Genomic DNA, 20,917 nt, shown 5'->3' on the forward strand with positions numbered 1-20,917 from the left:
CTTTAAATGATAAATTAATGCTGAAATACAAGATACACATTATGATGGATGTGTGCATGTACAATGCATTCCCATTTCTATAAAAAGTATTTAGAAGTTTTGGGTGCGAAAAGATCCAGGTCCCTATTTGCATGCATAAAGGTAAAGGTAAAGGTGCCCCTGACCATCAGGTCCAGTCATGCCCGACTCTGGGGTTGCGGCGCTCATCTAGCTCTATAAGCCGAGGGGGCCCGCGTTTGTCCGCAGACAGCTTCCAGGTCATGTGGCCAGCATGACAAAGCTGCTTCTGGCGAACCAGAGCAGCGCACGGAAACGCCGTTTACCTTCCCGCCGGAGCGGTCCCTATTTATCTACTTGCACTTTGATGTGCTTTCGAACTGCTAGGTGGGCAGGAGCTGGGACCGAGCAACAGGAGCTCACCCCGTTGCAGGGATTCGAACCGCCGACCTTCTGATCAGCAAGCCCTAGACTCTGTGGTTTAACCCACAGTGCCACCTGGGTCCCATGCATAGTGAAACACAAAGCAAGTGGCTCATCCAAACCCAACTGGTGAGTTCATAGCAAAAGTTGAGCCGGACTCTCTGATTTGCCATTCAGTATCTTAGGGATGCGGGTGGTGCTGTGGTCTAAACCACAGAGCCTAGGGCTTGCCGATCAGAAGGTCAGCAGTTCGAATCCCCGCGACGGAGTGAGCTCCTGTTGCTCAGTCCCTGCTCCTGCCCACCTAGCAGTTCGAAAGCATGAAGTGCAAGTAGATAAATAGGTACCGCTACAGCGGGAAGGTAAACAGCGTTTCTGTGTGCTGCTCTGGTTCGCCAGAAGCGGCTTAGTCATGTTGGCCACATGACCCGGAAGCTGTACGCCGGCTCCCTCGGCCAATAATGTGAGATGAGTGCTGCAACCCCATTCATTCGCAACTAGAGCTAATGGCCAGGGGTCCCTTTACCTTTACCTTTTATCTTAGCTACTACTCCACATCAGTCTGATGCATTGCAGGGGCTTGAGTGAGATTACTCTCAGCATCCCTTCCAACTCTACATTTCTATTATTTTAAGTGAAGCTTATGTTGCTGCATCATCATCCAAATAAAAAATATTATATCAGTTAGGTGATAGCTATCTTCATCTTGTTCTTGTTCAGTTTCCCTGGGGCTCTTCATTGCCCAACACTGTCCTGGTAAATTTTGAATGGCAAAAGTTCATTGTGGCAACTTCCATAGGCCTCTGAAGACTGTCCCTCGTAAAATATCCCAAAACACACACACACTACAGTGCACCAAATCATAATAACCTATTTATTGGGATCCGTGTGACTGTAATCGCATGCATAGTTTCTCAGGAGTAAACTCAATGAAATTAAGTGATGCTTGCTTCTGAATGCTTTTTCAACTTCTAAAACACATGGGGTTTAACAAAGGATAACCAGAAATGCAACCATTACCTTTCAAATATAGATGCAAACAATATTTCAGATATTACCATTTAAACCACTAGCATGAAGTAGAAACCCCGTCAAAGAAAAGATTAGAAATACCCAACCTGTACTTGATAGTTTTCCACATTCTCTGACTCCCTGTATGCCTACCTTCCCCCAACCTGTTGCCCTCCATATGTCTTGAGCTACAACTCGCATCAGCTCTATCCAACGCAGCCACCCAGTGTGTGTATGTGCACTGAATACCAGAGGGCTCACATGACGCACCTGGCCAGTATCACTTCACAATCTGAGGACTGAATCTGTGAAACCTCCATCACACACTGGCTCCACACAATGCAAGCCTGGCATTCAAGTTAAAGGCTTGCTTGGCCTGTAACACTGAGGTCTCAATATGTGCAATCTCCCCACTTTTTGAGAATTTTGTAAATCAGCCATTTACACATGCAACCGTAATGTGTGGAGTCACTGCATCAGCAGTACCAGGCTGTGTGCATGGAAGAGCAGGGGATACCCACTCCTCTACAATGCCAAAAGGATTCACAGCTTAGATATGTGTACGAATGAAGGCACAGGTAGAGAGAGCAATGCTAATTTCAGTGCTAGCCTTAGTACACCATTTAATAGCATTGTGAATTAAGGAAGCATCTCTGCCTATAATGGGGTACAGAAGAAGAATAGCTGTGGTATACAAATAACAAAGCTCAGTTTCAAAAAGACTGCAGCTTATGTGTTCCAACTCAGTCTCAATGGATATTTTAAAAATTAGAAGCACTTTGCATCCATCCCCCCCCCCCGAAAAATTGCCCTATTTGTGAAGACTCCCACTCCTGCTGATGGCGATTCATCTGCATCCCTGAGAGTGAACTACCAGGAGAAGGATTCTGAACTGTGAGAAGGAAACCCAGGCTAAATGATTCATGTTCCTGATTGCCTTCCTTCCACTTGCATTTGATGAGCTATGCTGCCTCTGGAATGGTTATCAATAACCGCCGCAGCCTCCAGCCATAATCGAGGGTTGATAGCCATAAAGCACAGAAGTGTTGGGCAAGCGAGTACAGTAAATACTGTGCTGAGCTTTATTGAGAAAGTCTTGATTACCATGAAGCTGAGTGACTTCCAAGCCTGGCCCAACGCAGCGCGAGTTAGTTACAGGATTTATCGACTCTTGTTTAAACCAAACATATATCTTGCCTTACTCTTCCATTTTTATTTTTCTTCATCACTGGCCAGCCCATAATTTTGGGGGGTTTATCACCAAACTTCTGTCTGTTCCATCTCCGAAGTCATTTGTCAAGCTCTTCAAGGTCACAGGGGAGCCACACTATGGACATATTAGTATTGACTGATTGGTCTTCCTCTGCTTAGGGCTGCTGCCTGGCAGCTAAATGTGCTCTCGGATTTGCTTTTGTGTTGTTTTTTAAGCAACGAAGGCACGGGGGGGGGGGGAGGCAAGGGTGAGCAGAAACCAGTATTGTGATTCCACTTACCAACACCCATACAAAGCACAGAAATTGAGATTATAAATATTCCAGGACCTTCCATGCCAAAACATAAATAATAGTACTTGCTGTTTATCAATAGCACTTCACAGAGCCCAAAGGGTTTCACATACACTACCTTACAATAAAGCTGCTATGCATCCCCATTAGACCAAACTAAACATGCTGTGAGATGAGAGTCCCAAGGAGAATCTCATGGGAGTTTGTTTTTCACTGACATGCTGATTAAATTTGCAATGGTGGAGTGTTTAAGCCAGAACTGACACTTGCTTCACTCTTTTCTGATGGGCTCTTCCTCCCCCACCCCCAATAATCTGTTTTCCCCATACTACTTTTTTTCTTTTGTTCTCAGCAATGGAAAATATATACATCAGTTTAACCAATAACAAAAATATCCATAGCTGAGAACAAGGCAGTGAGAAACATTCACCTGTGTGCATCTAAAAGTCTGCTGGTACCCATCACACAGGCCACCCATTCTTGGCCCGTTTCTGCATCTGGTTTCATTTTCTCTGACATCCTTCTTCTGCCTTTGATCTGGGGAATTGTTGTTTGGGGAAACCCATAAGCTTCCCAAGCATATGTGTTTTTGTTTTTCTTTTCCTCTGTTTCCTGCCCTCACCTCTGAAACCTACAGGTCTATCTTTCCTGGCCTTCTGGCCCACTTCTAATTCTCAGACAGCTAATTTTGGGTGTTGTGAAAGAGCAGCAAATCATTATTTGTTTAATTTATTATTCATTGTATTTTTACTCCTAGAGAAAGAAAGTTTGGGGGGTTTTTTGCCTTAGGTACCAAAATTGTTGTTGTTGATATTGTTGTTGTTGTTGTTGTTGTTGTTGTTGTTGTTGTTGTTGTTGTTGTTGTTGTTATTATTATTATTATTATTATTATTATTATTATTATTATTTGTATCCTGCCCAAAGCTCTCAGGACAGTACTCAGCATAAAAAGACAAAATACAGAATAAAAAAGATCAAGAACAAAACAAACCTATAGCCCCCCCCCTCCCAAAATCACACGGTCCACTTTTAGTACTAAGCACCTTGATGGGGAGGGCTTGCCATTTGTTATTCCACCTCACACAGCAAAATGTCTTGTGTTAGATGTAGTCTAAGTGCAGTCTGAAGAACCATAGACAAAGTGGCTGGTCAGTAGGTGGTCTTGAGAATTGTTCCTTTCTTTGGGGTGGCAATCTAGGAATCAATTTTCTCTGTTGTCCAACATTACACATGTACAACATAGTGGAGCTGCAAGCTCCCTTAAGAACCACAAAAATTACAATCTAGCTTTCCAGTTCACAAATCAGAAGGTCCAACATGCAGTAACACACTGCTCCAAGGTTACAATGTTCACAAGTTATTAGTGAAACTGAGCATCTGGTTGATCATCAGAACGGATTATGAGGAAAAGCCTATTTAAACAGGAATTCAAAACGGCAAGGGTGTAAGGAATAGAACTAATAACATACCTGCTATTGGGCTTAAATGGGAATTCCCACTGACCTCCTATCCATGCAGTGCTCAAATCTACAAATTTGACAAATCCATGTTCAAACTACAGAACTCTTTGGCCTCCTCCAACTTATTTTAAAGTTGTATCATTTCCCTTTATGGAGCTCAACATGACTAATCTGACCACACATTGACATTTTGACCATCAAGTCCACCAGCCATGTATGGTAGCCCACCTGGGGCTTGGCAGATCTCTTCATTTTGCTGTCTGTTCAGGACTACAACAAGCACCTAGCAGTTGATAATACACATCTGGAGGATTTGACTTGGTGGGTCACAAATTGTGCAGGCCTGCACTTGATTGCAGGCAGCATCTATCAGGTACATTAGATTAAAACTTATGCTGTTCCAAACAACTTATTGTTCATCTGTTAACAGACTCAATAAACAGATAGGTATGCCAGACAAACAGATTGCATCTCCTACATCCAGAGGCAGTCTTTTAATTTCACAGAAAGGATAGATCCGATAGTTGCTGGCTGCAGCCAATGCCAGGGAGCTGTGGATTATCATATTATCTTCAATAAAAGATCATAGATTAAAACAAAACAAAGCCTTGGGGAGAGCAGAAGTAGACTCTTCCTTGATGTTGCATGCGTTGCACTACTAAGTATGCAGCACATACCTCTGCCCCACCCCTCCATCAATTAACTATTTCTCAGTTAAAAACAAACAGTCAAACTATTATGCTCAAAGGTGTTTGAAGGGGGGGCAAGGAGGGCATTTTCTGTGTTGTTTTTAAAGGTGGCATCTTCAAAGTGTGTCAGATATGGATAGGGAAGAAACTCAATTCAGTTTACAGCAGGCATCCCCAAACTTCGGCCCTCCAGATGTTTTGGACTACAATTCCCATCTTCCCCAACCACTGGTCCTGTTAGCTAGGGATTATGGGAGTTGTGGGCCAAAACATCTGGAGGGCTGCAGGTTGGGGATGCCTGGTTTACACTGATGGGCCAACCAACCTAATTCTTACTTTTAGAAACATTACATGAGCTGAAACACAGCCATTCTCCAAAATTTGCATTTCTCCAGATTTTGATCCTATCTGGTTCTTTGTTGTTTGATTTTGCTTTGTTCTGGGTACTTTTTAATATACCTTTGATTAAAATCCCCCAAAAACCTATTACAAAAAAGGCGTACAGAAATGGTATATTATGGGAACTAAGAATTAATAATAATAATTTTATTATTTATACCCCGCCCGTCCTCCCATTTGTGAGGATTTTTTATTGTGGGGTGGGGCATTCACAAAGTGATGTAATAATCTAGAGAACTGAATTTAAGATTGGAAAACTGAGAGGAGCCCAAATTGACAGATTTGCTCATCTCTGGTGTCAAATAACAACGGGACAGAACAGAAGCAGAATGTAGAGCTAATGCTTTCAAATAAACTTGCTGGTTGGAAAAAGTATCCCTATGTGACCATGCTGTCCTAGACTAGCAGTGCCATAAAAGATAATAAAGTAGCATATATTGTATGAGAGAGAGTTCTGACAGAAAGCAGCATTCCCTTTCTCTGGCACAATCCCTGCCTCTATAATCATTGCACGTGTTTCCTAACTGAGTACATGCCATTGTTTCCTTCAGTATGCTTTAAAAAAAAACAAAAAACAATCAACTGCCTTCTTACCTGGTCTCCAAACAATAAGATCTAGAGCAGGCATCCCCAGACTTCGGCCCTCCAGATGTTTTGGACTACAATCCCCATCATCCCTGACCACTGGTCCTGTTAGCTAGGGATCATGGGAGTTGTAGGCCAAAACATCGGGAGGGCTGCAGTTTGAGGAAGCCTGATCTAGAGCATCTTATATTATTCTGGTGTGATTCATATCTTGTAATAATATGTGTCTACTTCCTGGCATACTTCCTCTCTTAAAATAAAATAAAATATGTGGGCATGAACAAAACATGCTGAAAACCTTGACTATCTCTGTAAGGAAATCCCTGGGCCCACGGTAATCACAAGTGTATATAGCCCTCGTTTTTGTACAAAATTCTCATGAGGGAAGGATCCCTTCCATTTCTGCGGCTCTCTCCTTTACACTCGTTTTGTGTCTACATTCTGATTCCATAAATTTTGATCCCTACCTTTTCTATTTTCCACTCTGGTTGTTTATGATCGCTCAGGACTGCTTCAATTCAAGACACTGGAACTGTCACTAGTTCCCAACCCTCCTCCGCCTCTCCCCTCCTCCCTTCTCAATATGCCATTCTCTTCATGAAGAGTTGCATCTCAGCTGTCAGTGTGAATGGGAGAGATGTCCTTTACTGATAAGACTCTGCCTGTGGCACAGAGAGTTCCTCCGAACAGCTAATTAGCAGGAGATAGGCCACTACAAGGTTCAATGCTGTCCTTCAAGTTGGCTGCCAACACAGACACCGTCAACTGAACTGTCGTGTTTCGCTCCTCACATGAGGCAACAGGTGAAGGATTGGGGGACTGAGGGAAGATGATGGCACCCAAGTGTGGCAAAAAATAATAATATCACTGAAGACAAGAGCAGACAGTAAACTACCATTCCATGACACGTATGGGAATGGATTTACTACTACTACTACTACTACTACTACTACTAATAATAATAATAATAATAATATGAAGACACAACCTAGGAAAAGACCTATTTCTGTTGCTAAAACCAAGTAGTTACATTTTAAGAGTGCTGAGCCTCACATTTTAAAAAAGAAGGTGGTCTTGTAACAATTTTTTTTAGAAAAAAATCCTTCAGTAGCACCTTAAAGACCAACTAAGTTTTTATTTTGGTATGAGCTTTCGTGTGCATGCACACTTCATCTGATGTAGTGTACATGCACACGAAAGCTCATACCAAAATAAAAACTTAGTTGGTCTTTAAGGTGCTACTGAAGGAATTTTTTTTATTTTGTTTCGACTCAGACCAACATGGCTACCTACCTGTAACTTGTAACAATTAGTTCCTTATTATATCATTATAAGGGTTTTTTTTGGGGGGGGAGGGAACTCCCACTAAACCCAGAATTTCAGAGACTAGCTAATATTTGTGATATTGAAAGGAAAAATACAGGCCTCAACAATTCTCCCGAGCGTAGCCCATGCAAACTAGCCTGGCTGGGCTAGCTGAATGTAAGTCATTATGAAAGCATAGACAGTCATCATCACTTCAAGAGGAATCTCCCAGGTCTGTGCAAAATGGAAGTTAGCAAGGTGAAGTGTGAAGTGACCGGAAGAAGGTTTGGGTTTGCACAGAGTTTTCTAGGAAAAAGAAAAGAAGCAGATAGAACTGTGGGGGCTGAAGGGCAGAACCATCTTAGGAGGCTGGGAGAAAGGCTCAGGAATGGCCTGTAACTGTGGGAAAAAAGGCCCTTGTTAAGAAGTAATACCGTGAACTCTCCCTCTCCATGGAAGACTCCAGGTGTATATAGGTGCAAAAGAAACCATATATCATGAAACGCTACAGTCTCTGCAGTGTTTGAGTGCTCAAAGGAAACACGGCCCTGGAGGAGTGCCCTAGAATCTTGCTACTGCTCAGAAGGGTTGGGGGGGGGTGTAGCAACAACAACAACAACAACAACAACAACTTAAGACTCACAGTGTCTTCACACACCATAGAAGTGGTTGTGTTACTGGTTTAGTTTTCTGGTCTGCAAGCCTAGCTCACCATCCCAGCCGAACAAGCCTCAAATCTAGTTAAAGCAGAATCTGCTCCCTTTCCAGAACCCCTGACTTGAGCTTACTCTGGCACGCAGAGTTCTCCTGACTTTGGTTTTCATTTGATTTTCAAACCTAATAATTGAAAGTATGGGAAGATTTACTGTTTCTGCTGGAGAGCTGGGCAGCAGCATTTCAAATGGAAGTAACTAAAAACAGAAGGCCAGCTCTTTCCCTCAGGAATAGCATTCTTTAACACTTTCCCACCATATGAGCAACTAATCACTCCCTACACACACACACACACACACACACACACACACACACACACACACAACCATACTTCTGTTGAATCTCAAAAGAAATGCTCCCACTTAAAGTTTGGTTATTAGTCTTTAAAAGCCCCAGTCTCAGCTTATAAGCATGCACTTAAAGAATGCTGTTTGCATCAACAAAGTCGCAGAATTCTGAATCATTAAATTCCAGAGCAATCATTGCAGGTCACTTTTGCAAAAGGGATTTCTAAAATGGGAGAAAGAAGTTTGCTTTTAGCAGTCTATTCAGTGCCCTAAGATCCACATTTTTATGGTTCATGTTAAAAGACATAGCTACTTGAATAGAAGCAATTAAGCCTGATGCTTCTTTAACTGAGAAGTAATTGGAATGCAGTTATCATCCAGTTTCACAAAGGTGCAGGCAAGAACTTAATTTCCTTTACTTCTCTTTGCCAGCAAAGCTTCTCCTATAAATCCAGGTGAAGAGATGGGGATTTGGGGAGGAAGGGAGGGAGAATATTTCTCATTCCTTAGAATGCTACCTTGTTTTGATTTGGGGCTTTCTTTTCTACTTCACTAACTTTGATATATCTTACCCTGCCACCTGTGCCCATGAAATCTTCTATCTTCCAATGTTCTAAAAGCAATGTCTAAAATTCACGGTCATTCTGAAAGATGCCTACCAATTCCAGAAAATTTAGGAGCTTAGATTTCCATCTGGTGTTGATTTTAGGATTAAGGAATCTTATCACACAAATTCATACACACTTTGTAAAAAACAATTTCAACCAAAGCATCCTCGGCAACAAGGAATTTACCAGGATACGCTGCGGAGTTTCTAATGACAGCACTATTTTGACTCAAGATGTTCCAGATGCTGACTTTTGTTTAAAGTAAAGCTCTTAGGCAACATTTTATTGAGGATTTTGAGGTTCTGCACCAGAAGAAACATGTGAAGCAACAAACATTTTAATGAAATAGAAACATTACACAGGGAATCCACCGGTCCCAGCTCCTGCCAACCTAGCAGTTCGAAAGCACATCAAAGTGCAAGTAGATAAATAGGTACTACTCCAAGTGGGAAGGTAAACGGCGTTTCCGTGTGCTGCTCTGGTTCGCCAGAAGCTGCTTAGTCATGCTGCTGGCACATGACCTGCAAGCTGTACGCCGGCTCCCTCAGCCAATAACGCGAGATGAGCGCTGCAACCCCAGAGTCACGACTGGACCTAATTTAATGGTCAGGGGTCCCTTTACCTTTTACATCATCAGTTGCCCATCGACGCTGAATATTCTGCTGGGAGTTCAGAAGAAGGAATGTTGATGCATTGGGCAAAGTTTCTGCATGGGAGAATCAGCTTAAGAGTTTAAAAGGGGGCAAAAAGCAATCTAGCAAAATTTCTCACATTCCTAAATGTTTTATAAAAATGGAGACCCAAAACATTTCAAGAAAATTATTGTGCATATTCAGGGTGTGTTGGACTTCTTAAAATGCTTGTCTTATCTGATGTCCAGGATATTTTTCTAAGCTATTTGAAGCTAAAGTTGTTTTTTTGTAATTAACTTAAAGAGGATCTATTCTTTTGTAGACAGTTCTAGTTTGATCTAGCAGCTCTTGCAAAGTTCATCTTCCTTTTCCCAATAGCCAATAACATTGATTGTGAAGTTTTAAAAGAACAAACACTGAGTGGCAATTTAGATGACCTGATCAAAAAGAATGCAAATTGCCATTAAAAAGGATGTTTGCTTTTGATTGTCTGCCTTCAACTGAGCTAAATTTGGAAGTTTTCCCGTCTTTGATGGTGGTGGAGTGGGAAGGGGAATCAATATAATGTTATGAGTTGGGGAGCAGGCTGTATGCCAAGACCCCCTTAGCTGAAATGCCTCGGCCCCCTTAGCTTCTTAGTGAGGTGATAGCCTATGTAACGGGCCATTAAGGGAGCAAAGGAAGTGGCTCTGTGCCAGACAAAAAATTGGTGGGTTCCCTCAACTCGCTGGAAAGACAAAGAACAGAGTGGAGACTTCAGTGGTGTGAGCGAAAAGCTGGAAGCAACAGGCTGGGAAGCCAGAGCGTCAGAATGATGCCTGATTTCTGTTTGAACTCAAGGCTGAGCCTTTTGGGGTATTAATGCAATGAACTCTTCCACCATAGTCTCAAGTTGTATATACGTGTAAATAAACAATATACCATAAAGACACCACAGTCTCTGCTGTTGCTTATTCTGAGGAAACCAAACTCTGGGTTAGTACCTGGAACCCCTAGAATCCGGCACCACTCAGAGATTGGGATGGCATGCAATGGCATCTGTAAACTAAGCACCAGTTCAACATTTGCCTCTTAATGAAATATCGCACGCCTCCCACTCTCAGTAGCTGGTTTCCAAAGTCACCCAGGTATGTCTTCCAGATATGTGTGGTCCATGGGCAAGAGATCCTTAGCCGGACCTGTCCATACATATTATCTACTCAGCTGGGGTTGGTAGCTCCTACTCTTACTACAACTAGTATTTGTCCGCTCACATTCAGATCAACCTACACATTCAGAGAAACCAAATCAGCCACTGTGCAAAGTCTGTAATGGCAGGGCATCTGCCCAAAAAGAAAAGCAGCTTTTTACTCCACGTACTGGTCACTGTAGGGATTCCCACACTGAGATTTTCAGAAAATTCTATCCCTCTGTCCAACTGATCTGCCTGGGATCTCCACCCCCCCCCCGAAATAATAATAATAATTCCAATCCCTTTAATGTGAGTTCCCCTCCCCCTAGCTCCACTAAAAATAAGCAGTCCTCACATGTTACCGGTATATGCATTATTATTTCCATATTGTTTTTAAGTTGCTTTGGGTTGCCTTCAGCAAGATGAAGCAGGCTAACAAATTTAATAATCATAATTATAATCATATGCATATTTTAAGTATATACTCTCCAAGTTTCCTAAAGCAACAAGCACATAAAATGATATATGGAACCGTACATAAAACTATATGAAAATACATATGTTTTAATGTACTTACAAAATCATGCTGCAGAAATATAGCACAGCATAGGCCTGACTCTTTTATATGTAGTATGCATACATATAATATACACATTTTTGCATATAACTAGATAGGCTTTTTTTTTAATGACAATGCATTAGAAACTTGAACGTAAGCGGATACGCAATGCAAGAGCTGACCCAATGTGAGAAAGGTTCAATTGCATCTGAACTGCCAAACCCCAAGTAGAAACGGGTTCCTTCTCCAACCAAATTCCCAGCCCAAAGTGAAGCTCCTTAATTGATATTTTCAGTGCTAGCGAACATAAGTACAGCAGTGTGAACCTGACCAACAAGAGTAGAATTGTGTGTGTGTACCTAGTTTGTGTCTGGATAATGCCATTCTACTGAGCATGATTTCTTGGGCTTTAATGAGCAGCCTTTGTCTATTCAGATCACAAATATTTCCATTATTCCTCAGCTCTGTGAGCCTTTCTGTGTTCTCTAAGACAAACAGAGGCACAAGGACAACAGTACTGGGTACAACGAACGGCAAGAGAATAGCAGTACCGTGACAGCTGCCATCATTTATGAGAACAGCTCTTCTATGCCCCCAATAAATCAAAAGGCAGTCACTGGAATTTGTCCACTGATTCTCATTTCTAGCTAGGAACTATTTTGCAGTATTTTACTATGGTGGGCTCCAATGCACAGCCAGGTTTTGTATGACTCCCCCATTTAAACCTTCCCAGGCAAGATTAGAAAGGTGCTGTGATGGGAAACAGCATCTGAGCGAAGAAAATGATGCAGTAAAGGTATGTATAGAGTACTGATGTCTATAGACAATGGACAAAAACATTTAAAAAATACTGTGGGGCAAATGTGAGCACAGGGCTTTTGCAATTGAGCATGCTCCAGAAAATATATAAACAAACACATCCCCAGCCTTGTCCCAGGGTGACATGTCTGGAACAGGAACAAGCTGCCTTTGACACCTTCCCACCTAGAATCATAGAATCATAGAGTTGGAAGAGGCCACAAGGGCCATCCAGTCCAACCCCCTGCCAAGCAGGAAACACCATCAGGGCATTCTTGACATATACCTGTCAAGCCTCTGCTTAAAGACCTCCAAAGAAGGAGACTCCACCACACTCCTTGGCAGCAAATTCCACTGCCGAACAGCTCTTACTGTCAGGAAGTTCTTCTTAATGTTTAGGTGGAATCTTCTTTCTTGTAGCTAGAATCCATTGCTCCATGTCTGCTTCTCTGGAGCAGCAGAAAACAATCTTTCTCCCTCCTCTATATGGCATCCTTTAATATATTTGAACATGGCTATCATATCACCCCTTAACCTTCTCTTCTCCAGGCTAAACATACCCAGCTCCCTAAGCCGTTCCTCATAAGGCATTGTTTCCAGGCCTTTGACCATTTTGGTTGCCCTCAGTGACCTCATGCAACTATGATGTCAAATGGAGTTTTCTTTTGAAGATCAGCTTGAATTCAATACATTCAGCAAAGGGAACAAAATATTCCTTTGCCTCCATGGTTTGTTTTCAAACCACCCAGGAAAAGGAGGCATTTCTGTACAGGGCTTCCTGCAAATGCTGGTCAGTGCTAACAGCAAGCCATGCTTTTGTACAGGCCTTGGCTGCAAGATGGACTTCCTGACTGAAAACTCTATGGTACAACCTATCCCTGCATATAGTCTGTATAGTCAAAGCTATGGTTTTCCCAGTAGTGATGTATGGAAGTGAGAGCTGGACCATAAAGAAAGTGCTTTTGAATTATGGTGCTGGAGGAGACTCTCGAGAGTCCCATGGACTGCAAGAAGATCAAACCTATCCATTCTGAAGGAAATCAGCCCCGAGTGCTCACTGGAAGGACAGATCCTGAAGCTGAGGCTCCAATACTTTGGCCACCTCAGGAGAAGAGAAGACTCCCTGGAAAAGACCCTGGTGTTGGGAAAAATTGAGGGCACAAGGAGAAGGGGACGACAGAGGACGAGATGGTTGGACAGTGTTCTCGAAGCTACGAACATGAGTTTGACCAAACTGCGGGAGGCAGTGGAAGACAGGAGTGCCTGGCGTGCTCTGGTCCATGGGCTCACGAAGCGTCGGACACGACTAAATGACTAAACAACAGCAACAATCCCTGCATGGCTTGCTGTCGGCACTGGCCAGGTGATCAGGACTTACAGCAAGCTCCACTGTGGGAAAGAGAGGATCTAGTATGACAGGAGACACAAGGATGTTGCAGAAAAACTTTCCTCCCCCTACTAGTGTCTGGCAATAAGAACCACATGGGATGACACTATTACAATCTGAAGTTCTCCCACTCCCCCCAAAAGTGCTCAAGGCTCTATTTTGTCCTTTGTGAAAAAATGGTAACTAATGGCAGAGAACCACTGCTCTTGGGATCTTGCCCACTTCCAATTGATTATTTTTTTAAAGCATGCATGTACACAGGTACAAAAATAACTGTGTGCAAGCTCAGAAGGTGGTAGAGGGTGGGGGGATGCATTCTGTCAGGTTCCGCTCACTGACATGGAAACAGCAGAAACAACAAAACAGTGACAAATATCCATGCTGGAAAAATGAAATGTGTGGAAGCTAATGTGCCCATTGCAGGTGGATATGGATCAGAAGGACTTGATTGTGATATAAAGCCCTTGCCTGGAAACACCATAAGAAAGGCAGTAAGCAAATAGTAGCCAAGGTGATTCCTTCTAGGTGTTGCTGGACCACAGTTCCCTTTATTCCTAGCCATTGGCCATGCTAGCTGGGACTGAAGGGGCTTGCATTCCAGCAACATCTGGAGAGCATCGCAGTGCCTATTGCTGCAGCAAGTAAACAAAAATGAATCCGATCTGATCAGCAAACAAACTGTGGAGGCCTACAGCCTCAGTTTGACTCATCCTAAAATGTTTTTGAATAAGAATGTGTTCCCCTTTCCCTATGCACCTCCCACCCTAAAATTATTTCCACAAAAATATATTGCCTCCCCCCCAAAAAAAAAAACACAATTGTATTGCTAAAGGTCATTTTGCAACCTTCTGGGGGCTGTGTGTGTGTGTGTGTGTGTGAGAGAGAGAGAGAGAGAGAGAGAGAGAGAGAGAGAGAGACAGACAGACAGACAGACAGACAGACAGACAGACATCAACAGACCTGAGAGAGGTACACATGAACATCCATTTGATACAAAGAGTTATTTTCTTGAAAACTATATGCTTTCTTTCATCTGAAGGAACTGTTAAATGCTAACAAATGGGAGAGCTTAAAAGTCACAATAAAATATGCAGTAAAAATGCCAAATTTTCTTTAATTTGTCAGTTTCTACATGGTTTTTACTCCCTCATGATAGGTATTACCTAGTACATATTTCACTGCACATTGTGAAGTCTACAAAAGGCAATTTCCGCGACATATTAACTCAGTCAAACCTAGTTATGTTACACAAAGGAACTGTTCTCATGTAAATCAATGAGCTTGCTGTCAAGAGCAAAGGGACTCACATACAAATTTGTGACCCCACTTTCTCTCTCAAACAGGCCCACACCTCTTGCGCTGCATGATGCTGACTGCAGTTCGAAAGTGGCTCAGTACGCATCCTGTCGCTACTACCCTGAGACTGCAAACATGGGGAAGAGATGTTAAGGACTTGGCTGGTGAGCTATGGGAAGCTGGATGAGTCACAAGTTTGACACTGAGTAGGCCACTACATAGAAAGCTCGTGACCATAACCTTGAAGGAATTCAGATGTGTTGTTTCCACATAACGTAACACATTTCAGTCCCATTTCTAACCCCATTTAAGAACTAAAACTGCCTTTCCTGTGCTGGTGGCCAAACTATTTCAGGAGAAAAACAGGGAGAGCATAATCGTATCCAATTTTCCTGGACGTCTCATCTCATCCGCTTTCGACAACACAGGCCACAGTATTCTTCTGGGATGGGCATTGTCCGGTTGGGACTTCTACACAACCACACTCCAGCAATTCTACTCCTACTAAAATGTAGATGTCATTATGTAAAGGGGCTCTGTTTAAACTGTTATGGGAGGCTGCTTGGAGATTCACAGTAAAATGTCACTGGTATGCTGTTGTCACCCAACCCTGCTTCCCTCATGGCTACCGGAAATGTGAATTAGGACATGAGGATCCACAAGGTAATAGGCATCTCTTCACAGAATCAGAGACTTGTAGAGTTGGAAGGGACCCCAAGGGCCATCTAGTCTGACCCCCTGTGATGCAGGCAGCTCAACTAAAGCATCCATGACAGATGGCCATCCAGCTGTCATTCAGTCAGACATGCACAGCTTGTAACCTATCAAGATGTTGACAACCCACGGTGGGTTTCTATGATGGCAAACTAGGGGCTTGAGAAATCTTCTGTTTCTGTTTCCAGGCTATGGATTCAAGAAATGCAAGCCTTGGGGTGTCAAGTACCTGACAGGCGGTGATGCATGGCAGTGATTTGAATGCAGCTTGATGGGTCAGAAATTGGGCAAGCCTGCTCTACACACTAAGTACTTCTAAATGTCACTCCCGATCAGAATAATAATAATAATAATAATAATAATAATAATAATAATAATAATAATAATATATTTATACCCCGCCCATCTGGCTGGGTTTCCCCAGCCACTCTGGGTGGCTTCCAACAGAATATTAAAATACAATAATCTATTAAACATTAAAAGCTTCCCTAAACAGGAGGATGTACTTTTTACTAACCAATCATAACACCAATGACTTGTGCAGATTAAAAATGAGACAGCAATATAGTTGTGAGGGACAGAAGTTACAGGCAGGTCCCTCCCATCTTAAGTAGCAGCTCATCGCCCAGCGCGAGTGCTAGTGGGGAGGGAGATATCTCCAGCGGAGACTCAGGAAGTGGTGACCGAGGCTCAGGCAAGGTAGCGGAGCCCATGCCCAGTGTGGGAAGGGAAGTGGGAGGCAAGGGAAGAAGGCCAATCCCGCCGACCCCGGAATTGCGCAGGAAACGACGGGGGCGGAGATTCAGTATCCCGAGACTACTTTGCTGGAAGAAAACACGCGAATCTCCATTCGGAGGTTCTGCCCCCTAACTGACAACATGTACATAGTACTGTTCTGCACTGTAAATAATCAGCACTAAATAAAAGGATGAAAAGACAATGCTTTGAGGAGTCGTTACTCTAGAGTAGCCGCTACCGCGTCTGTGACAATAGTAAACACTCTATGTTAACTAGAAAGCAGGTGTGTTCTGTATGGAAACACATGAACCAGGAGAATATGAAACACTAAAAACATTTGGCAAGTCCATTAACTCTCCCCTCAATTCCAAAAGAAAATCTAATCTAGGCAGTTAGGTTGCTGCTAAGCAGGTAGGTCCACAGTACGGCTGGATAGGAGGCAGAAGTTTCCTCCCCCTTCCAGTAATCACTACATAGTAAGACTTAAAAAGCAAGGCTAGTCAGAGGAAAAATCAACAGTGTCCTGCAGTGTCATATTAAAAAAAGCACACAAGCCGCCATCTTTTCTGGCAGCTACAGTAGATCCCCTATGACGATAGGTCTTGTCATACTGGCGAATGAAATACTATTTTATAATAAAATTGGGGGGCATGTAATACTAAGTTCCAACTTGGCCATCAGCAACCAAGCCCTAGCTAAGAGAGCCTTTGGCTAGAGCAGGCATGTCAAACCTGCGGCCCTCCAGATGTTTTGGCCTACAACTCCCATGATCCCTAGCTAGCAGGACCAGTGGTTGGGGAAGATGGGAATTGTAGTCCAAAACATCTGGAGGGCCGCAGGTTTGACATGCCTGGGCTAGAGGGTTACTGTGGGATTGTTTATGCAGTCCTTCCAGGACTGATCAAAGAGAACCTGTAGAGGTCATCCCTTGCTATTGCCTGAAGATCTGTGGTGCAAGGGGAAATAAAGAGCCCCTAACAGCAGGGCCGTCTCAAGCATGTTGGGCGCCCTGGCACCGTGGTGCGGAGATTGCTCCGGCGCCCTGGCGCCCCACGCTACCCAGCCTACCCCTAGAGCCAGCCCTGCCTTACAGTGTTTCCTGCAAAAATAAAGAAAACCTCACTTTTCACCTTGATTATATCTGGCTCTGTCCATTATGTTTTGGGAGGTCTCCTCAAGTGAAGAGATGCAGAAGAGGACAGGTTCAACAGCAGGAGGTTGTCATGCAGATAGGTTATATTCCCCACCCCTCCTGCCTATAAATCATGAAATTGGCAAAGTAGCCATTTCTGGAGCTTGATCTGAAATTATTTGTATGATTTGGGAGGGGGGACTTGGGGACATTAAGGAGTGTGTGTCTATGTCTGTGAAAGTAAAAGGGCTTCTCAGCTGTTGAAACGGCCAGGCTCTATTATTATCATTTTTTAAAGTGTGAATAAAAAGGGCAAGGGTCGACACTAGTGGAAGCTGCCATCTTTCTTCTCCAACAATGCTCTCTGAATGACACCAAATCATCACACTTTGTTCTAGAGATGCATTGTTTGGGGGCACTGTTGTCACTTGGAAGCATCAGTAGAACATTTGCTTCCCAATGTCTCAACAAATGAAACTGATTTGTAAAAATGATACATGGAAAAATACGAGAGAGAGACATTGCACATACTTTTGTAAATCAAGAAATCTTTACTCAAAATACATTAAAAAGAAAGGAAGAAAGGAAGAAAGGAAGGAAGGAAGGAAGGAAGGAAGGAAGGAAGGAAGAAAGAAAGAAAGAAAGAAAGAAAGAAAGAAAGAAAGAAAGAAAGAAAGAAAGAAAGAAAGAAAGAAAGAAAGAAAGAAAGCAAGCAAGCTTTTGGAATGTCCCCACCCTCAAACACTTCTTAAAATGCTTCCCCTTCTTGGTGAAACTGAGCAGCAATTTTTGTTTCCTTTCACTCCCTGGCGAACCACAGATATGGAGGGCAGGGCAGGGAGAATACTCTGAAAATCTTCAGATCACAGTTAGGGGAACACCCAACGACTTCATATTTGGCTGTGAAATTGCATTCTAAAATACAAAAGGGATATACAACTGCACATCCAGTAATCAAAAGTAGAGGGATAGAGTCTTCTTCTTTCGCTGCTAAATATATAGGCAGAAACAAAAGATTCACTTTGGGGGGAATGGTTCCTCTCTTTAGAATGATTCAGAAATAAAAGCAATTGCCTCGGTCATATCACAACTGTGCCCTGGAACTTCGCCTAATGAGAAGGCAAACAAAGTCTCATTTTTGGGCGTGGTAGTGTAGATAGATAAAGACTCTAGAATCACTAAGTTAGTGATTCACTTTTTTTGCTTTGGATGACTTTGGAATTAGAATGAAGATAGTCAAAGGCTTAGGGCAGGCATAGGCAAACTGCGGCCCTCCAGATGTTTTGGGACTACAACTCCCATCATCCCTAGCTAACAGGACCAGTGGTCAGGGATGATGGGAATTGTAGTCTCAAAACACCTGGAGGGCCGATTTTGCCTATGCCTGGCTTAAAGGAACAAACTATGAAGCAAGGACAACAGCAAGATGGATATTTGTTATAAGTTAATCAACAGGCACCCCAAGCCATGTTGCTTGGACAACTGGTAGACAGCTGTAAAGCAGCAGAGACGCAGAAAGAGAAGTGATTAATGCTTTCGCTGCTTATTTATTTCCCCTCCTACCAAGCTACATCCCCACCCTACCCATTAACAGGGATGCCAGATACATTACAGAGAAAAGCAATAAGGGAAGGACTAAGCACCTCCCTGATACCCAACACTTCTCTGTCACACACTTTGCTGCTTGTCCACTTGTCCACAGAAAGAGAGAGACAGAGACAGGGAGAGCCCCAGTTCCTACGCCCAAGTATGCTGCCAAGTGCCTAGTTTGGCTGTACAGTTTGATATCACAGAGCTCTTTTCTCTCCTCTTTCATCAAGCTCTAACTCAACCTTTCAAGAATTTTCTGTCCTTGTAACATGGTGCCACTATTTTTAATTTTTGGCTGAAGTTCCTCCAAATGTTCTCATCAGTATTCCAGGGACAATCTGTCCTGCATACACAGCATTACCTCATCTTAACAGCTTCCAAAATCAGCTGTGCTATCTATCTATTGAGATACAGATATATATTTTGGACAAAAAAAAATCCCCTGAATTATAGGTGCTGATAAGGCATCTAAGCCACAGAGCCAATATCGAGAATATATGCCATGTCAGTTGGTAATAAATACCTAGTAGATTCTTGCAATGCAAAGTTTTCTAAGGCAACCTTCTTGATGAAATGCAAAAAGCTTGGGCTGTTTTTCCACTGACTTCTTTCCTTTCCTCAACGTAATTAGCATGGTTTTCAGTGAATCAATGGGACCGTTATAAAATGTGTTTGCTATAATCAAGTTCTTGTTTTTATGCTGCTGATAATGTTAAAATATGATCCTACACAATGACTAATTAATGTTCTAAAACCCCCACCATTTATTTAAATACAGAAGCACTTTATTAGTTCTGAGTTGGCCTCTCTCTCTCTCATTTTCTCTCTTTCTCCTTCTCTCCTCCCCTCTCCCCCCCCCTTTCTAATATTGATTTGCTCTTTCCTTTATTTTGTTCTTCTCATTGTTAGAAGTTTCCCATTAGCTCTTAGGGAAAGTTTTAGAATGGTAAGATGAGGGTGTTTTGTTGCTGCTGGATCCTCTCTCTCTCTCTCTCTCTCTCTCTCTCTCTCTCTCTCTCTCTCTCTCTCTCTCTCTCTCTCTCTCTCTCGTGTATAAGCAATAAACTACAAGTAAAAACTGAAAATAAAAAAGTTATACATAAAAGCAGCTCTCTAACACTAACTGCCTGGCAGGTGTGTTGCTGCCACTTGCCAGAAGGGAAAGTGGTCTAAGGGAAAGGCTGTGGTGTGGGTGCTACAAAGGCAGCCATGCCCAGCTATCCTATACCAGACGCCATATATGATATCAGGTATGGGGTGGGTAAAAAGGTGGCTCCCTGCCAAAATCTGTGTTTGAAGGGACCGCAGTTCATCTGCAAACCTCTGCTACTTTGCCTGCTAGCTTTAATTTCAAACTACACAGGGAAAGAAAAATGCTTCACCTGACATCATGGTGACATGAGGTGACTGGCCGTTGAGTGTCTGCGCTCATCTGTCAAAACAGCCCACAGGGGTTGGAGGAAGGAAGGACTAGGAAAGCTTTGTCAATTAATGGCAATTTCCGTGACACATTTCTTTCAACAGATGTTGAAATGCACTGATAAATGATGGAAACAAGGGTAAAAATAGGACATTAGCCAATGTAACTTAGAAATAATGGATATTTGCTTATAAATGACCAAACACAGGCGAGACAAGCAATATCACACCGACCACAAAAAAACTCACCACTGTGCCCATAAGTAGCTAGCTACTCTTGGGTGCCAGACCGTTCCAGTGTCCCTATTTTCCAGGTACAGTCCTGGATTTACAGAAGCCATCACAGTTTCTGATTCGATCCTGGAAAGTCCCACTTCTCCCTGTTTTCATCAGAGAAATGTTGGAGGTTTATGGAGCTACGCAACCCTCGTGAGCCAAGAAGATACGTAACTATACAACCTACAGAAGACATCTGAAGGCAGACCCGTACGGGGAAGT

The sequence above is a fragment of the Zootoca vivipara genome, chromosome 4, assembly GCF_963506605.1.
Source record: "Zootoca vivipara chromosome 4, rZooViv1.1, whole genome shotgun sequence".
In the NCBI taxonomy this organism is placed as follows: domain Eukaryota; kingdom Metazoa; phylum Chordata; class Lepidosauria; order Squamata; family Lacertidae; genus Zootoca; species Zootoca vivipara.